This window comes from Podarcis melisellensis (genome assembly GCF_964234715.1).
Source record: "Podarcis melisellensis genome assembly, chromosome: 4".
In the NCBI taxonomy this organism is placed as follows: domain Eukaryota; kingdom Metazoa; phylum Chordata; class Lepidosauria; order Squamata; family Lacertidae; genus Podarcis; species Podarcis melisellensis.
The window spans coordinates 72,995,202-73,013,910 of NC_138531.1; the positions used below are offsets into that span (position 1 = coordinate 72,995,202).

At 40.4% G+C, this 18,709-nt stretch overlaps 1 protein-coding gene across 25 annotated transcripts in view; it reads right to left on the minus strand.

Moving 5' to 3' along the window:
• Nucleotides 1–18,709, minus strand: part of ZBTB20 (zinc finger and BTB domain containing 20) — a 463,068-nt gene that overhangs the window by 41,153 nt on the left and 403,206 nt on the right. For 2 of the 25 annotated variants that reach the window (XM_081908432.1, XM_081908431.1), the window contains exon 9: nucleotides 12,410–12,507. The exons of the other annotated variants lie outside the window; for them this stretch is intronic. The gene's annotated coding sequence lies outside the window, so the exon portion shown is untranslated. The remainder of the gene's footprint in view (nucleotides 1–12,409; nucleotides 12,508–18,709) is intronic. 25 annotated transcript variants of the gene reach the window in all.

The following is an 18,709-nucleotide window of genomic DNA, read 5'->3' on the forward strand; positions in this document are numbered from 1 at the left end:
TACACCCACAAAAGCAAATATATTAATAGGAACCTGTTAACTAACAGCTAAGAGATGTATTTGCAAACTGATTCAATTGACAGAGAGCTTCTATAGCAGGTGGGGAACCTGTAATCCTTCAGATGTTGTTGAAGTACAGCTTGCATCAGCCTTAGCAAGTATGGCCAATGGCCAGATAAGCTGGGAGCTCTATCTGCCCGTCACTTCCCTCTACAGCACATGCAAAAACCGTCTTCTTGACCACGAGACTCATTATTGGTCTTGGCTGCTCAATCCACCAGAGCCTGTTTTTACATGCAGGGAAAGTCCCTAACTCACCAATGGTTTGAGATGTATTGGCTCCCCTCACCTGGTACAGCCAGCCAGTCAAAGGCGTTCTAGAGGTGCAGCCACTGTTGCATGCTGACAGCTTCTAGGAGCCACAGGTGAAAGCTTAGTGCAAGGTGAAGACCAAAGGTGTATAAGCTACCCCGGAAGGAACATGATGTGCCCCCCAATAGAAGTACTAATCCTTCCCTAATGCCAGGTGGGGCAAATTGAGTTCATCAACCTAGGAAGGTAGCCCACCTAGGAGAAGGAAAACTCTGACCCTAAACCTCTGTTTAGATTAGCTCTCTGAAAACAAGTGGAAACCAATTTTGAGAAAAACAAGAAAATGTAATGCCATAAAAAGCTACTGTATGCTTCTGTTATTACCTAACTCAGATTTGTGACCTGGTACTGGATAATGAGAAACCAGTGCTCTAAAATATTAGCTGCTGTTTTCTTTTCATTGGTATACTAGTCTCCTATATCTGGACTATGGTGTTTTGCAAACTGTGCATGGTGCCATAGCCAATCATATTTGCATGGAAATTGCACCTAGAATAATCCAATGACCCAATTATGTTCCTTGCACTGAGAAGACATTTTTGTGGTGGTGGACAAACACAATGAACCTACAACAATTAATACAGAATTTCTAATTTGGAAATCATTAAATTAAACAGGTAGCAGAGGAGTGAGGAAACTACTGAAGTTTTCCAGGAGTGGAACCAAGCATTTTGTCTACCATAAAGACTATAGAATACTACTAAAGACCAAACAATTATTTCTCAATGAGCAATAATTTCCAGGTGGACCATTCAAATTGGAGGCTGCCGCAGTTTGCTAAGGGATGGGGCAGATTCCTGGAGGCCTCTGCAAAAATAGTAAAAGAAAAACATTTTTCTTCTTTTCCCAAGGGCAATCTTCTATTGAAATCTGGAAATGCAGTGAATGTTTATACAGTAAAAGTCTACATCGTGTTCCCATTGTTTGTCACACAGTCTCCCTTACTTATCTGTAACTAGTTCTCTGTTGCATTTTCATCTGACACCCTATAAAATTTCACTTTGCTCAAGTTGTAGTTCTTGCTCAACCAACTGCAGCTCAAATTTGGCACTGAGAAACGTAAGCTTTCTACTCTGTCACGATGAAATGAATTTTCAGTTCCTAGAGGTCAAACAAGGACAAGGGACAGAGTATTTATTCAGAAGCTTCTGGAAAATTATCATTTTTCTATTCCCTAAAAAAATTGATTTTGAAGGACTGTACTAGCTAGCTCAGAAAGTTACGGATCTTTACCTTTTATATTCCCAATTTCAGTAACAGTATCCTTTACATGGCGAGCCCTCATCAGCACTGGAGGGTTAGCATTAGGCATAGCCTACCTATGGATAAAGTGAGAGCTGGACCATAAAGAAGGCTGATTGCCGAAGAATTGATGCTTTTGAATTATGGTGCTGGAGGAGACTCTTGAGAGTCCCATGGACTGCAAGAAGATCAAACCTATCCATTCTTAAGGAAATCAGCCCTGAGTGCTCACTGGAAGGACAGATCGTGAAGCTGAGGCACCAATACTTTGGCCACCTCATGAGAAGAGAAGACTCCCTGGAAAAGACCCTGATGTTGGGAAAGATGGAGGGCACAAGGAGAAGGGGACGACAGAGGATGAGATGGTTGGACAGTGTTCTCGAAGCCACAAACATGAGTCTGATCAAACTGTGGGAGGCAGTGGAAGACAGGAGTGCCTGGCGTGCTCTGGTCCATGGGGTCACGAAGAGTCGGACATGACTAAATGACTAAACAACACCTATGGATCTGAATTTAAAAGCTCATTTGGAATAATCAGTAGCCCAGTAAACTGTGCTCTGAGAGCTCCGAGGACTGTAGTCCAATAGTATTAGCTGCCTAACAATTCCGAGAGTTCAAGGCATTTAGATGGAAAGGAGCAACAACGTTTCCGTTACAATGCACATGTCACAGATTGACCTCAATAAGCCACTATAGCTCTTTTGAGTGACTAACCTTACTTAGCTGCAAAACAGTTGTGCTAGCGCAAGGATTAGCACTAGCGCAACAGGATCCCAACCCGTCTCCTCCCCAAATTTGCTTCAAAACAGATTTAGAGAGTGCATGGGAGAGGGGGAGAACATTCCATTGCACAAGGAGAAATCTCCGTTGACCTTAGTGCTAAGTTGCATACAACCCTAAACTTCTGTTGATGCAATCTAGAATTGCATTATACTTTTTAGCTACCACACCACACTGCTGACTCATGATCTTTGTTGCGGGTACTGTTACCAAGCAAGGTGTCACCCATCCTGTGTCTGTGCATTTGATTCTCCCTACCTAAATGCAACACTTGACATTATCTCTGTTTCTAGTATTGGCCAGGTTCTCCATTCTGTTAAGACCACCTTGAGTTTCAGTTTCTGTATTCTATGCTCCCACATAATTTGGTGCGATCTGCAAATTTTATGAGCACCCCCTTCATTCCCTTTATTTCAGTTTTATTGATTTTTATGTAGACAAATATAAATGAAAGTAAAATACAACCGAACCAAATACAAAATAACCAAACACCTCCCTGAGCATTAATCACTTCCTGTTTTCCATCAACATGCCTCACAGGTAGTATACACTGAAGAAAAAGAAGATCGACAAGGAACAAATTACAAAGTGAAAGAGTTATGAATTCCACAGCCTCACATACAGGACATACTCGAAGCACTTTTTCATTTGTGTAACTAATAACATTAAATCAATCCCTGAAAAATCTTGGGACTTTTTATGCCCTCAAAGGACATGGCATTCTAGCCATTTATTAATATTTATTAATATGTTAAAGAGCACCCAAGGCAGAATCTCATGACACTCTACATCACTTCTCTCCAGTTTGATAAGTATGGTATGGTTAATCAGCCATCCACAAATCTATGTAACAGTACTATCATTGTCCACATTTTATCAGCTTGCTGCTAAGAAGATAATGGGGAAAACATGCCAAATATCTTGCTAAAATCCAGATATACTGCATCTATGTCATTCTAGAAAGAAAACTATGACAGATAATCTGAGATCACATCTCCAAGTTCCTTTAATACCCTATGATGCAATCTGTTATTAATGTTACTAAGGCATTTCCAATAGCTGGGTGAGCATTCATTTATAAATGTAGGTGAAGGGGTGAAAAGCCAGAGGAATCAGTCCTTGCAGGAAGGAAGGTAGACGTAATCCAAGTGCATATCAAACAGGAGAAGGATTAGGGCCATGACACCAAGGATGAAAGGGTCAGGCAGGATCAGAGGCCAGGTCCAAAGATGAAACAGGACATGACTTGAGATTCCTAGATAGCAATAGGCACTAAAGTGGCATGTGTCCAAGGATAAGGCCAGTTAGACTAAGCAATAGTTTGGAAGAAAAGAATTCCTAAGAGTATGATATGCTCTTTACTTGAGATATTGAGAAAGCTCATCATTCAGAGGGTTTGGTTGATCAGAGAAGGGTTTTAGTTTAAGACTCAATCTTCCTGTTTGTCCTCCTTGCAGGAAAATATGACCCAACTAATGACTAGCTAATGGTTCTCTACTTCTTTAAAAAAAAAAAGTTTATTCACACTTCAGATAAGCTGAAAAGTTCTAAGTCATCCTCTGGCTGAGCAGGCAGACAATAGATTGCAGTCCCTATTGGCTGATCCAGAGCTGTGGTCCATGTGTAGCTGCTTTGATATGGAGAGAGCACTTTGGTAAAATGTCCCAAGGGCAGAGATTGAAACTTCTTCATGCAGAGATACTGTAGCACAAATTCCACAAAGAGCTGCTGCTACTAGAAGGAGAGTTGCCACCATCTAAAATCACCAAAGATTGTGAAAATGAGGAGAAATTGGCTGTGTCACAACAATGTATCCATCCAATCCATTGCTTTGGCTAGTTATGACAAATGAGTTTTAGGAACATTTCATTGCCAAGGAACCCTGTCAAAATATTGGTGATTTTTCCAAATCTGTTCAAAATCACAGATATGTCAACTGAAGCATGAGAAGAGGACATTATTTTTCAAGAAGCAGAAAACAACAACAAAAACAACATTAGAAGAAAATGACGGGTCTATTTTCTGAAAACTAGTTCAATTTACTGATACTTTGCTGTTATCTCAATTTCAACAGCATCTTAGGGCCAAACTACACATTATGTTATTCACGCTTTTTAAAATGTGTGCTATTTTAATTGTGAAGGGAAAACAACTATGGGGCCCCATCTAGAACATGCTTCAAATCTGGATTGGGACCCCAGGCCCATTTCCTCCTCCAACAACAACCCCAAGATCCCCATGTCTGCTATTTGCTCCCAAAGGTGCTGCTTGTAGCATCTGCACTTGGGGGGAAAGTAGCAGCCAGGGAAGCAGTTTTGGTGGGAACTGTGCGGGGCCCTGATTTGGATCAGGAGCACATTCCAGTTTAGTGCTTCACATGGCTACTTTTCCAACGAAAGTTGCCAGCTTAAGCGTGCGCACCCCCCATGTAACTTGGCCCTTAGCTCCAGTATTCAGCAAATAGTTTACAAACTATTTGCTACCACTGAACTATATGAACAACTTCCCTGCTGGGTGCTCCTCGTTATTCCTCAACATAACTTACAGAGAAAATATGTCAAGCAGTCAATACAAAATTCCTTCATATAATGCTGCTTTCTGCATATTCTCTGAGGTTACATAGAGATTATCTCCATTGCATAAGAGATGGATGAAAATTATGAGCAGATTATTTTGAAGTACTCCAAGTGTTTCACCCAGAGAATGTACAAAACAATTGTGACATATGCACAGTTCTCAAGACCTACTGACCTATTAACCAGAAGATGTGCATACTGCCCGATGCTTATACAAAATAAAGTTGAGATATGCACATTGCTCAATGCCTCTTGGGGATTACACACACACACACCAGGAAATCTGCACAATTTCCTCTTCCTGGAGAAATTATCAGTTGTTATTCACATTATTGTGAACTGGATTGTTGTTCACAATCCAACTTATATTACATCAACATATATGTAAAATTAGTGTATGCAAACTTTATGCAAAATTACATTCTTGTATACCTAGCAAACCTTCTCTTTATTCTCAGGATCCACAGTTAGGAGTGAAGAAGAACCTTTTGCTTCACATCACACAACTTTTCATTCCAATACCATCAGACCGGGATGTCCCACCCATGAGGCAAGGTGAAGTGACCACCACAGGCGGCAGATCCCAATGCAGATCTTTATATCGGGTTAGGTGCAAATTCACTTGTTGTGTAGGTCTAACAGGTCACTCTAATCTAAACCTCACATTTCAAGCAAGTTAATTACAGGGAAATATTCAGGGGTACTGAGTAGAAAAACCCACTGCTCTAGAAGTTATAAACAAACTATTGTGAAGGAGGTTCAAAGCTACTCCAGATATGAACAGCTGTTAGCAAAAGTATGTAAAATATACTAACTATAGAAGAGTTACTTGTTATTCCGACTACACAGCACTAACTGTGAAAATACACAGTTGGTAATATAAGAAAAGCCTGCTGGATCAGCCAGTGGCCCATGTGGCCCAGCATCCTGTTCTTACAGTGGCCAATCAGATGTCTTTGGGAATCTCGCAAGGAGATGTACACAACTGCCCTATCCCCTCCTACGGTTTCCAGCAACTGGTATTCAGAAACAGAAGAAGTGTGCATGCACACGAAAGCTCATACCAAGAACTGACTTAGTTGGTCTTTAAGGTGCTACTGGAAGGAATTTTTTTTTGTTTTGGTATTCAGAAACATACTGCCTCCAACAGTGGAGATCTGCCATACTCAGATTAGAGTAGACCCACTGAAAACCATGTGTCTACTCTAAGTATGTATTAGTTGGGTATCACCCAGCATTGATAATTCTGCTTCAGCCTCACTTTTTGTAACAAAGGACTAATGTTAAAAGAGCTGACTTCAATCTATAGCTGCAGCTCCTGCAGACAGAATCTCTCCAACAGAAAGCCACTGAGAGATGCATCATTTTATTGAGTTTTGAAGACTTCAAGAGATCCAGAATTAGAAGTAATCTCCAGTCTCAATAACCCGAGAGCTCTACATGAGAGGCAGAAGGTATCAGGAGAATGGCTGTACTCCGCTGACATTGATTTCTCCAGACTTTTGTCTGTGTTTCATTTGGAGGTGGTTACTGTTACAAGTAGCATGAATAATGTCTCTGTTAAAAACAGAGCTTCAGTTGTCTTACATACCCCCTGGTAACTGAACATCTAATAATAGCAAGACATTTTCAGGTACAAAATCTGCCTTCCTCCCAGACATACATACTGTATATGCTGTCTCATATGACTTTCAATGCCTCACCGAAGAAAGTAATGGTAACATTTTTATAGCTCTGCCTTACACTCCGCAGAAGCAAAGGATAAGACTATATACTATCATATTTTGAGCTATGGGGATTTTTTTAAAAGAAGATGAATAAGAAGACTGGTTAGTCACTTGCTACACAAAGGTCTCCAAGTTACTTAACTAATGCTACCTCCACATTGTCAAATTGTTTTCCATTCCTATGCATTGAATAAGTCAAGCCTGTGAATACAGCGGCGCTTACCCACAAGTAAGATTTACCTTTGAGCAAACATACATGAGACTGCACAATCAATCTCTAAATAAATGCAGAACTCTTGAAGACATGACAGTTCTTTTTTGAGTTGATTTCATATACAATATGCCGCTTTTCAAACAAAGTTGAGCTGAAAGCAGCTCACACCTGTAACACAGCATTTTTTTGTTGTTGTTCAAATTGTTTCTCTTAATATACTAATATGTACCGGTACATTCTTTTTCACAGAGGCGGAAGTCTTTTGTTGAATAATATTATGGGTGCACATAGCTCTTGTGTTTATTTACTATGGCAGAGTTGCCATATTCGCCAAACTGAAAATCCGGACAAAGTTGTTGAACTTTTTTGTACTGCACTGTATTTTTTTTATTATTCAACAGCTTGTCTGCAACCAGAATGAAATGCAGCCTCTGAACCTCATAGTAACATTTTGTGCTGATTTCCAGGGCTGCAGGTGGTGCTGTGGTCTAAACCACTGAGCCTAGGGCTTCCCGATTATAAGGTCGGAGGTTCGAATCCCCGCGACAGAGTGAGCTCCCATTGCTTGCTCCCTGCTCCTGCCAACCTAGCATTTCGAAAGCACGTCAAAGTACAAGTAGATAAAGAGGTACCGCTCCGGCGGGAAGGTGAATGGCATTTCTGTGCACTGCTCTGGCTCTCCAGAGGTGGCTTAGTCATGCTGGCCACATGACCCGGAAGCTGTATGCCAGCTCCCTCCCAGAGTCGTTCGTGACTGGACCTAATGGTCAGGGGTCCCTTTACCTTTAGAGTCCCAATACCTAAAATCCCAGAACCTGAAAGAGATAGCATGGAGACAGGGACACAGACATCCTTTCCTCTTTTCTGCATACAATTATTCTGTTCCAATTACTTTTTTTTAAAAAAAACCTCAAATATAGCTTCCCTATCATATGAAAAAGGAAATGCCATCCTGTTCTAAACATGTGGGGAAATTTTAATGAGGCCCACAGCTTTCTCCATGGCAGCATTCTAATTAATTACATTAGATAGTTGCATGGCAGGAGGTACCCCGGCTCTGCACTACAACATATGTAGTGTAATCTTTAATTCAGCCCCAACCTAGGATCCTCTATTTCTTGCTTCAGTTGCGAGTTCTGCAAATAGTCTTGAAAGCTGCACAGCAATAAGTCAAAACAAAACTTTGGACGAAAGTTTGCAAAGCCGACTGAACTGACTTCAAGTAGGCAAGAAACATCACTGCATCTGGAAAACGAAACTTGCAACTTATTCTGCTTTACCATCTGGTGTCAAGAACATATTCTACTTGGGAGTTGCATAAGTCACGAAAATAAGTACACAATTTCCCGTACTATGTTTTCCGCCACTTGAAATGACGCACTGCAAAGTAAACCAGATAAATATGCACAACTGTGCCTCACTCCAGACGACAACATGTATTATATAACAGCAATTCTTGACACAAAGATTCTTAAGTTAAAAGATCATGACACAAAGTTTACCCAGGGGTAAATACTCTCTGTGTTTGACACTTGGGAGCAAGTGCTTTGGATAGCTCTGTCTCAGTTCTAACATTCACCAACCACGAGAGAGGGAAAGAGACAGAGAGAAGAAAAGAAAAGATAATGAAAACAGTATGACTGGTATATAATATATATACAGCAGTAATATTAACTGAGCTGGATGTGTGCCCAATTGCTTCAAGAAACTGCTATTATTTGTTTAAAAATCTAGGTGAAATAAGGAGGCCTTGTTTGTGCCAGCCTTGTTAACCTAGTAATATGTGCCTAAACTGATCCATGGACTGGTATAGAAGAAGAGTAAACTTGCCACAACCGAACCAAACCAGTGCACATAAATATTAAATAATTAAGCCACGTATGTCCATCTCCCTCCTAACTAATTCACCAGATTATATGATAAAGCAATGTGAGAAATACACAACAAAAATTAAGTGTTGGGGACTATACTTATATTTTGGAAGTAGTGTAAAGGAATTGCATATTTTGCTTTTTCTGATGAGCCATTGCAATAACAATACTTTTCTTAAAGGAAAGGTAGTGGAACAAATTGAGGAATTTTTGAACAAATGCACCTATGTTGACATACCTAGCTACAAGAATGCACAGAAAAGCAAAGCAAACACAAAAAGAAACATATGAAATGAATAGAATTGATATAGTCACATGTGAAGATAAGCCTTTAGGCATCAAATAATATTTCCAGATCAGATTAGAAAGAAATGTAAGGACTTTTACACACTTGAGGATTAAATTGATTTAAATTTGAACCAAGCAAATATAAAACCTACATTGGCTAGGAATGTACATTAAATTATTTTCTGCATTTTACCCCACAGTAACAACATTCACACATGTCATTTTAATACCAAATGTGAAAAATAGATATTTTCACATACAGTGAGTTCTTCATAAAATGACAGAATTCTATATTTAGAGAACAGACACACTATGGCACCAATAGTTATGAAGTAACACGGGCTCATATCTGAGATCAAAAAATGCCTCACACACCGTTTACTGAACTTTCCCACAGAAAATGCTGAACTTTTCATTTAGTTCAAATGGCCAACCAATGGCCAATTTCCATCTGACCACCTAGTGTCATGGTTCCATACGACCTGTACCTTGCTCTGAGATGGCAAAGCATTTGTCATATTGTTAAGCAAGAGTACATACTCAGGACAACATAGCACAGATTAACACAAACTTGGCAACACTCTTTTGCTTTGTACACTTAAAACGTGAATAACCCTTGGTGAGTCCAGAAAAAGTAAAAGTAGACTGCACAAAACTGAAGTCAGTGCAACCCTTTTCTAATATACATTATTTTGAAATCTCCTAGAATCAGAGCTAAATTCTCTTCTTGGATATGTAGGCATATGCCCGATTGATTTTAGTAGAAAAGTATCCATGCAAATGAGGTAAGAATTTGGCCCCCTTTCTTTTCCAAGAAAGACTAATGATCAAATAATTTTCTCACATCTCTGTCTGCACTTTCACAGCCTGGTTACATTGATTTGTGTCTCATAAGTAGACATTTCCTTTGTTGGTTACAAATCAATCTTATAGACTAGGCATGACTGTACATTCTCCCCACTTCAACACAAAGTATGCAAACTTCTTCAACAACCTAACATGAAATACCACTAGAATTCCAGACATCCCTTGGAAAACAGGAAGCAGCATTGCATTTTCAATTAATGAAATTATTTATGGAAGCATAAGTGTCTTCATAAATACCAAATCCTGTAACTTCCTGGCTAACTGATATATAATATTCCCTTTCAGATATGAGAAATCTTTACCAGAGATCTTTCTGTTCTGTGTATGAAACTTTAAGGCAGATTGATATTCTACTACAAAGCAATGAACATAAAGAAATAAAATTATCAGTCAACCCGATTTCTATTTTTCATTTTTATCCATATATATTTTTATTTAATACTACAAAATGATATGAGAGTGTTCTAAAGTGCCACTACTCTTGTCAGAAAGACAATCCTTTCAATGAGAACAGAAAGGGATTTAAACAAAGACAATTTAACAGAATTTGCAACATACTTTGAAAAATACCAAATGCTGATATTATTGTTACCACAACACTACATCTAAAAATAAAAGCCAAATGCAACCAATTAGTTAAAAAATGTTTTTCCTGCTTGGCCTGGGGCAATACTGTACATCTCTCTCCATGGCTAGATGAAAACAGCTGGGTCCCTTCGTCTTATCTGTTGGTTGTCTTCCTCAACTTATTAGATGCCAGTTCAGAACAGATAATAATCCCCTCGGTCCAGCAGGAGGAAGTCCATTAGTAAAAAATTCCAGAGGTTGCCCTTTCCTGCAGTTTCTAGTTGAGTTTTCCCAAGAAGCAAGTTTCATGTGCACACAAAATCAACTTGTAAGCTTGAGAAAGCCTGTGCCCTTTGGTGAGTCCTAGTACTAGAAGCAAAGCAAACTAAGAAACAAAATTTAAATAAAATAAATCACTTAACTAGACAGCCGAAATCTTGTGTTCTGCACAAAATTCACCCTAAAGAGGAATACATAACAGCACTCAGAAGCACACAAGAAGAGCCCATCTATTCCAACACTGTTCCCACCTTAGAGCTCTCCCCACCTGTGATTCCCAGTATTTAGAAACATGCTGATTCCACAAGTGGAGTAGAATATAGCCACTGGGACTAGTAGCCATTGATAGTTTTTACAGCAATGCACTTCATGTGAGTCTGCCCTTGATGCTGCGCTGGAAGCTGCAGCTCCCTAATTATCACTCACATGAGTTACTGAGCAAGCCAGATAGAACTGGCTTTAGGTGTGACCGGAATGGAACCCCCGCCAAGTTGTGAGCTTACTGTAGAACCCAGCTGCCCATAGCTAACTGTGGATGGGTGGAAAACTGTTCTAGATGGGGCTGCACTCCCCCTTTGGGAACAGGCACATAGTTTGGAGGTACTTCTAGATCCATTATTGTTGACAGAAGCAAACTAACCTTAACCAACTTTGGCCGGTACATTACCTATGGCTGTTCTTGGCCAAAATGATCCATTCAATGGTAACTTCATGACTGGATTACTGCAATGTGCTCTTCATGGTGCTGTCGTTTGGCTTGGTTTGGAAGCTACAGTCAGTGCAGAACATGCTGGTAGGCTGTTAACTTGGACAACTTGCCAATAACATATTATACCCATTCTGAAGGAGCAGCACTACTTGCTACTGAGCAAAAGTGGATGTTTGGGCATATAAAGTCTTACACGTCTCAAGATCTGCCCATATGTTATAATCAGGCAGAGATGCCCCTTTAACATCTGCTGAACATCCACTGTACAATAACACATGAGAGGGCATGGCCAATAATGGCACTCCAATAATAGAATGCCCTCCCAGGTTTGACTGGTGCCGACTATGATGGTTTCCAGTGTCAGTTAAAAGTATATTTATTTGCCAAGGTCTTTGGCTAACTATTCATTGGTGGAGATGGACAAGCTTGCCTTTGCTGCTTGTTACTACTGCTGTACCATATTGTTTTTTATATACTTTTGGTTTTATTATTTTATTATATTGTACCCAACTCTGGCATTACTTTAATGAAGAACAAGCTAGAAATTTCATAAATAAATGACAACTTGTATCACAAGCATGCAAAGTCTGAATATGAAACTAGCATTTTAATGCAGAAAGAATGGTAGCGGAGTGGGAGTTTATTGGCGTTTCTTTAAAAATATCACTAAAATGTCTAAATTGGTCTGGCCCACTCCTGAGTTGCACTCCTCAATAAAAGCCCTATGAAATATCCAGTCCAGAATGTCAAATTAATGTTCCATTAAATTGAACAGATTTTACCCATGGTTTTGTATTGACTCTGTTCATAACTCTCATTTTGACACACTTTTCATGCACTTTTCCCCACCTAGAGTGCTTTTCATGGTCCAAAGGTATTTTCTGCCCGACTAGAGAACAATTTCACCTCCTTCTCACCTCCCAGAATAGTACTTTGGAGTCGGTCAATTCGCACACAGATCATCCCTTGCACTGCTGCTTCCCTTTCTGTCAAGTTCCAGATCTTCTGTGCAGGACTAGCAGCAGATAAACGTATGATTTTGTTTCAGTGGATGAACCATTGTTAAGCGTGCATTATCTAGTCCAGCAAGCCAATTATTTCTAAGGAAATTATATAAAGCCAAATTTATAGCCAAATTTTGATCTACGTTGAAATTTACATAACTTCTGGTAAATATAGAAAGGCTTTCAGCTGTCTTATGTTTCAGCAGACATTTGTATTTTTAAAGGGCAAATTAATTCAGAGTGTGGGACTATGGATTTAGTATGGGACAAAGTTCCTGTGCTTTAGTATTTGCTCATAAAGAATTTCTTTTGCTAATGTAGCTTCTTTCATCAACAGTGCTACAACAGTGAGAATCCCATACAGAATTCCATGCAAAATACTTGATTTTGCCCTTTAAAAAAATATCTTCATTCTAGTATTATCAACAATGATTAATAATTGCAGGGAGAGTTCTGAACTAAGGAACCTGCTGTGGCAAAGGCCCACTTACATCTACCATATTTTTTTAAAAAAGTGATTTGTTTGGTTTGAGGAGTGTAGTTTCATAACTGTAAAAATTTTACCTGGAAGGTCATGTAGGAGGGGGGGGAGGGGGTGCGGTAGGTGTGGACTGCTCCAGGTATCACTACTGGTGGGGAGTGACAAAATGCCGGGCAGCACTCACCGTGGGGCCTGCAGCACACCCGAGCCACGTGTCTTTCCTGGGAGAGATGCAGTGGCTTGTGCGCATGCAGGCTCTGTGCTGCCTGAATGGTCCAGCCGCTGCCTCCCCTCCAGCTGTAGGGTGGCTGAGTGGGAGGAGGCAGGCAGACTCCGGAGGCCCCATGGTGTGCCCCACCCCTATGGGCGGCTTGCACCCCCACCCCAGGCGCGCTGCCCCAGGCACCCAAGAGGCTTCCTCCCCCACTTCATGTAGGAAATTACCTTTTCTTCTTAGTCTTAAGGCAGAGTGCAAAGAAGTTTTATCTTAACAGAATTCAGCCAAAAAAGCAAGGCAAACTCTGAAGACCCTCAGCATGAAAACTTTGCTGTTGGATTCAACTCCTCACTCACTCTTTCATAAGAAAAACACTAACATTTGAGTCACAACATAAAAAAGTGACGACCAATGCAAAGAAACCACACAGAATGCCCGATCCTATGGATTAACTTAAGAAAAATAGTTTGTACTGATATAACCATGTTAAGTAAGGAAAGGTCATAAAGCTCTGCTGTTTTGTCATTTTAAAGCCAAGGCAAACCACTTACGGCCTTTCTAGTTTATAGCACAATGATTCTTCATTTTGTGTGCCAGACCTAAATGCCTTCTCTTAAGGAAATACTTCTAAAGATATCACATTTTCAAAAGGTAGCACATTTCCCCAGCAATTCATTGTTGTGAAACTGCTATTCTTTTACCAGCCTTAAGGCCAATCTGATTTGGCAAAGGTGTATAAAATGTACTTTCACCTAGCACCTATTGAATAGTCTCCATATAACATAATTGATTTCAAGGGGCAAGTCCCAACCCACCTATCGCTGTTCATGCCATGTTGTGACCCAAGTACTAATGCTCCGTTTTTCAAAGAGGGAATTTGCACAGGAGCCAAAACAGATTAATCTGAAGGCCCAGTTTCAAGCCTGCAGTCTTCAGAGTTTGTCTTGATAATTTAGCTGGCCTTTCTACTGAAGGAAAGCTGACAATGGACTTTTTTAGATGTTGCCTTGAGACTAGTCAGCTACAACTCCTATACAAATCTGCTCTTTGCGGGCTACACACTGTATTTCTTGTGATCAGAGCCAACCTTTTTTCAAAAAAGGAGATCTAGTTTTAGCAGTCCCTTGTACCGCCCAACAAAGCCGCCCATCTTGCAGTAGTGCTCTCTCCAAACCCACATCATTACATGAAGACTTACTGCCTTTGCACTGGAACTTGCAGAACTATCCTGCGAACACTGCAATGTGGTGGGTGCATGCTTTGAAATGAAAACCTGGAGAACCTTTCAGTATATAAAATGCACAACACCCAGAAATGCTTTGGATGAGGACTCCTAGCTGTGCCTGCCCTCATAAGAGGAATTTACGCCAGCAAAGGTTGTGCCAGGAAGGGTGAGGAAGAGTTTTGACACAGTGGCCCCAATGGTTGCTTGTGTACAAGCACTGGTACTAGCAAATTGTAAATCATTTTAACTGTTCATAATATTGCATATTGGCAAGGTTATAAGCCATTCTGGCACCTTATGGTGAAGGGTGGGTAAGAAATCTAATAAATAATCCTAATAGGAAAGAATATGTCTCTATGAGGAGCTACTACCTGATTCTATGAATTATTGTTACTGCAGCAGCTCATAGGATCAGGCTCTTAAGAGTAGGGAAGAAGGTATAGGTAAATATAGAAGCATGTCTACATATTATAGGCTCCAACCAAAACTGCTCAAGCTTAGATTTTATTTATTTTTGCACATAAATCCATAGCAAGTGACATATGCAACCACGTTCACAGCTTCCACTTTCTTATGCAGATGTACATGCATATAGTGATTTCTTTCCAAGGAGCTTCTGCGGATTATTTCTAGACAGATGCAAACCACCATGCTTACTTATCTCCTGCCCTTGCCAGTTTCTCATTAAAAACCTCATTTATTTATTTAATAAAACATATACACCGCTTGATTGTACAAAAAAAAAACAAACCCTCCTCAAAGTGGTTTACAAAAAGATAAAATAATAAAACCAAGAAAAAATCAAAACCATACGTTAAAACGTAAGCGGAACAGGCATTATGTGGCACATGTAGTAGTGCCAATTTATGCCAATACAATTCTAGGTTGTTAAATAAATTGTTCTTCCCCCTGAAAAATGCTCGGCTAGACCATTGCCTGAGGTCTCTACTTGACTAACAAAGGCTAAGTAATTTTATTCTGGTGTAAATGTTTCCTAGAAGCAGAAAGAACCTTCAACAGATTCCCCACTGTTGCTGTTCGTCTTCTAAAGTTTACCTACAAACCAGAGGCAGACTTTTGGCTTTAGAATTTCAGCAGCACCCTGTGGGATGCCAAATTCAGACACCCACCCACCTCTCGCCTTCCGTTGTTTATCATTATTGCAGTGCCCCCTGCGGCACCCTCTTGGCTTGGTGGCCAGTACAAGTGAACCAGTTGCACTGTCCTAAGTCCGCCTCTGTAGTAACCCCACCTCCTGTCACATCTTTGCAGTTGCACACATGGCTGGATCTACATCAGGGGTAGATCATACACCCTTTGGGATGTGTTTACGGACAGGGAACACATCATGGCACCAAGCTTGTCTTTCCTTTGCTTGCAAAACTGCACCAAGTCAAGTCTTTTTCCTTTCTCCAATTCTACTCCACCAGGATGCTTTATCAGTAGTCTCATAGGCATATTATTTCTCCTGTTCATTCTTATATTGTTTCAAAACTTAATTCCATTCTGGTTTTCCAGGGTCAGATTTGTTTTCCTTACAAGAATATCCTCTCCCTGTAATTTTTTACAGGGATGTCAGTCTTTAAGTCAATCACAGGCTCTTCCATGTCATACCACATCACTGCAACTTCTAAGCATTTGGCCAGAGTGTTTATGTTTACATCTAGCTTTTCATTTATTAGGATAAATTCTCCGTTCCGCTTTCTCACCTTTACTTGACACTGATTTTCTACTGTGTTCAGTTCACACTGAGCATGGAGGGAATTAAGTACTTGTGGAGCCAAGTGTTATCTGTCACAGACTGATTGACAGAAAGCACGCTGCCTGTAAGCACCGAGACGCCACAATTTGCAGAGCAAAGTGAGACCTCTGCAGTTGTTGTGCCCTCCTTGATTGGATAGACATTTACAGTGTGACTGCTGATCATGGTTAGCCCAGAGACTCCCCCCATCCACTTCATTTCCTCTTTTCAGCTGCCAAACCAGCAAGACAAAACTGGTGCCCAAAAAAATCTGAAAACACAAAAAGCACATCTCTTCTAAAATGAGTATGGGAAGTGTGTTATCTACTCCTTACTGGGATTTACAACTAGACTTCTTTCCACCTGATTAACCTTCCTGCTATTTCTCAAGCACTAGTTAGGTATAGTGACTGGAGTGTTTGACTAGGACTAGGTAGACAGGTTCAAATTCCCACCTATCTATGCCTACCCTACCTTACAGGATTACTGCGATGATAAAATCAGGAAGGTAAGAACCAGTAGGTTGCCATGAGCCACTTGCTGGAAAGGAAAGACATAAGTGCAATAATCCGAAGATTTTTTCTTAATAACATTACACCTGCAATGTGTTATGCATTTTATGGACTAAATCTTATAGAGGGATCCAGATTCAGACTGTCAAGTAACAGATAGGACTGGGGTAGGGTGCAGGGCACTATAAATATATTATTGTTAGAGGTTAGGAGACTATCACTTCAGCAGACCTGATGCTTCCTGGCTACTATCTGCTCTGATCCTTAAAGGCACTCTCATCACTTGTTCCGTACTATTCTGTTTGTGAACATTGATTCATTGTTCTAGAACTGGACAGTGTTAAGCAGGCTGATTAGCATACATGAAGTGCTAATTGTGAACACTACTATCTATCTCTGTGAAGCTATAAAGCAGGGCCTATACTGCATAGACCTCTTAGGGAATTGTGGTGTATAACAATCTGCTAAAAGGCAGACAATAGAGGCACAGTCTTTAGTTTATTGGTGAATTTATGGGAAGTTTTAGTTTACATAGCTCAGTAGCTCACAATTACTGCACTTAGAAAGACTTGATTTTTTCTTTTCTTTTTGCAAGGTCTCATGGGAAAGATATTTTGCATACAGAGACAGTGTTGCCTGATAAACTGCACGTACAGTATATCTATCCAAGGCAAACCAGAGCAATTTGTCCTGATGCTCACAATAGTTCATTTATAGCAATGCTTCAGTCTTGGCCCATAACCACACAGGCTTTCCCTCCCTCTGACAGGGCAACAGGGCTTTTCTACCTTCCATAAGACAGTGAAACTGTCCTTCTTATCTCATGTTTTCAATGAGACTTGCTGCTTGCAGTTGGAGGGACCACAGCTGCTTGAAACATGCTGATAGAGCTATTTCACAGTTGTATTCCAGCAATGCATCAAACTGACTTTATCACCCAGCAGAGTACTCTGGGGTAAGAGCATCATCTGCGTGAACTCAATTGGATGGTAAGTTGATTTTGAGTTAAAGATATATTGAAAATGAAAATAGGATTTTTGAAGTAATCCAAAACCAACAGTAATATAATACCAAGTGCTGTTTTTAACCTCTAAAGGCCTGAATGACGTATACATTCATTTCCAAAGGCAGGAGAAGCTAACAATATGCCCTCCAGGGCTACAGCTCTGTCCATCCCTGATTCTTGTGAGCCACCCTGAGATCTTTGGATGAAGCGTGGGAGACAGCTCAGTCACTTAGAGCATGGCACTGATAATGCCAAGGTTGCAGGTTCAATCCCCGTATGGGACAGCTGTATATTCCTGCATTGCAGGGGGTTGGACTAGATCAGTGTTTATCAACCTGTGGGTCCCCAGATCTTGTTGGACTACAACTCCCATCATCCCTGAGCTCTGGCCTTGCTAGCTAGGGATGATGGGAGTTGTAGTTCAGCAACATCTGGGGACCCATGGTTGAGAAAGGCTGGACTAGATGATCCTCAAGGTCCCTTCCAACTCAACAATTTTCACCGAGATCTTCAAAAAAGCCCTTCTCCAAGTCCCCTCCTGGTACGTAAAGACATGCACTTTTATTTCCTCCCCTCAGTAATAGCACTTGTTTAAGCAGATAGTAGTACTAGACTGGGTCTATTCCCATCTTCCAACAAAGTGAATGACTATCTAGTACATATAATGTTCAGTCAAAGTACATTCTTCTCCTTTATCTCCTTCTGACATAAATAAAGGCCAAAATCCAAAGGAAAACACACAGAGGGCTGAGCTGATCAGAAACAAAAACACAGAAACACCACCACCTCCAAAATTCAGAGGTCCTACATGCACATCCCACCACCAGTAGCTATCAGCTGCCAGTGTTGACATAGGGTTGCCATATTTTGAACAGTGAATGTGAATCCAGATAGAAAAGTTTAGTATTGCAAAAGCTCTACCATTTACAGTGATTAGGGTATGTTCATGGCTGCACTACTGAGAGGAGGAAATTGACAAACTCTAGCATGAAGACAATATGTTTAGGCACACACATGGGAACTCTTCAACA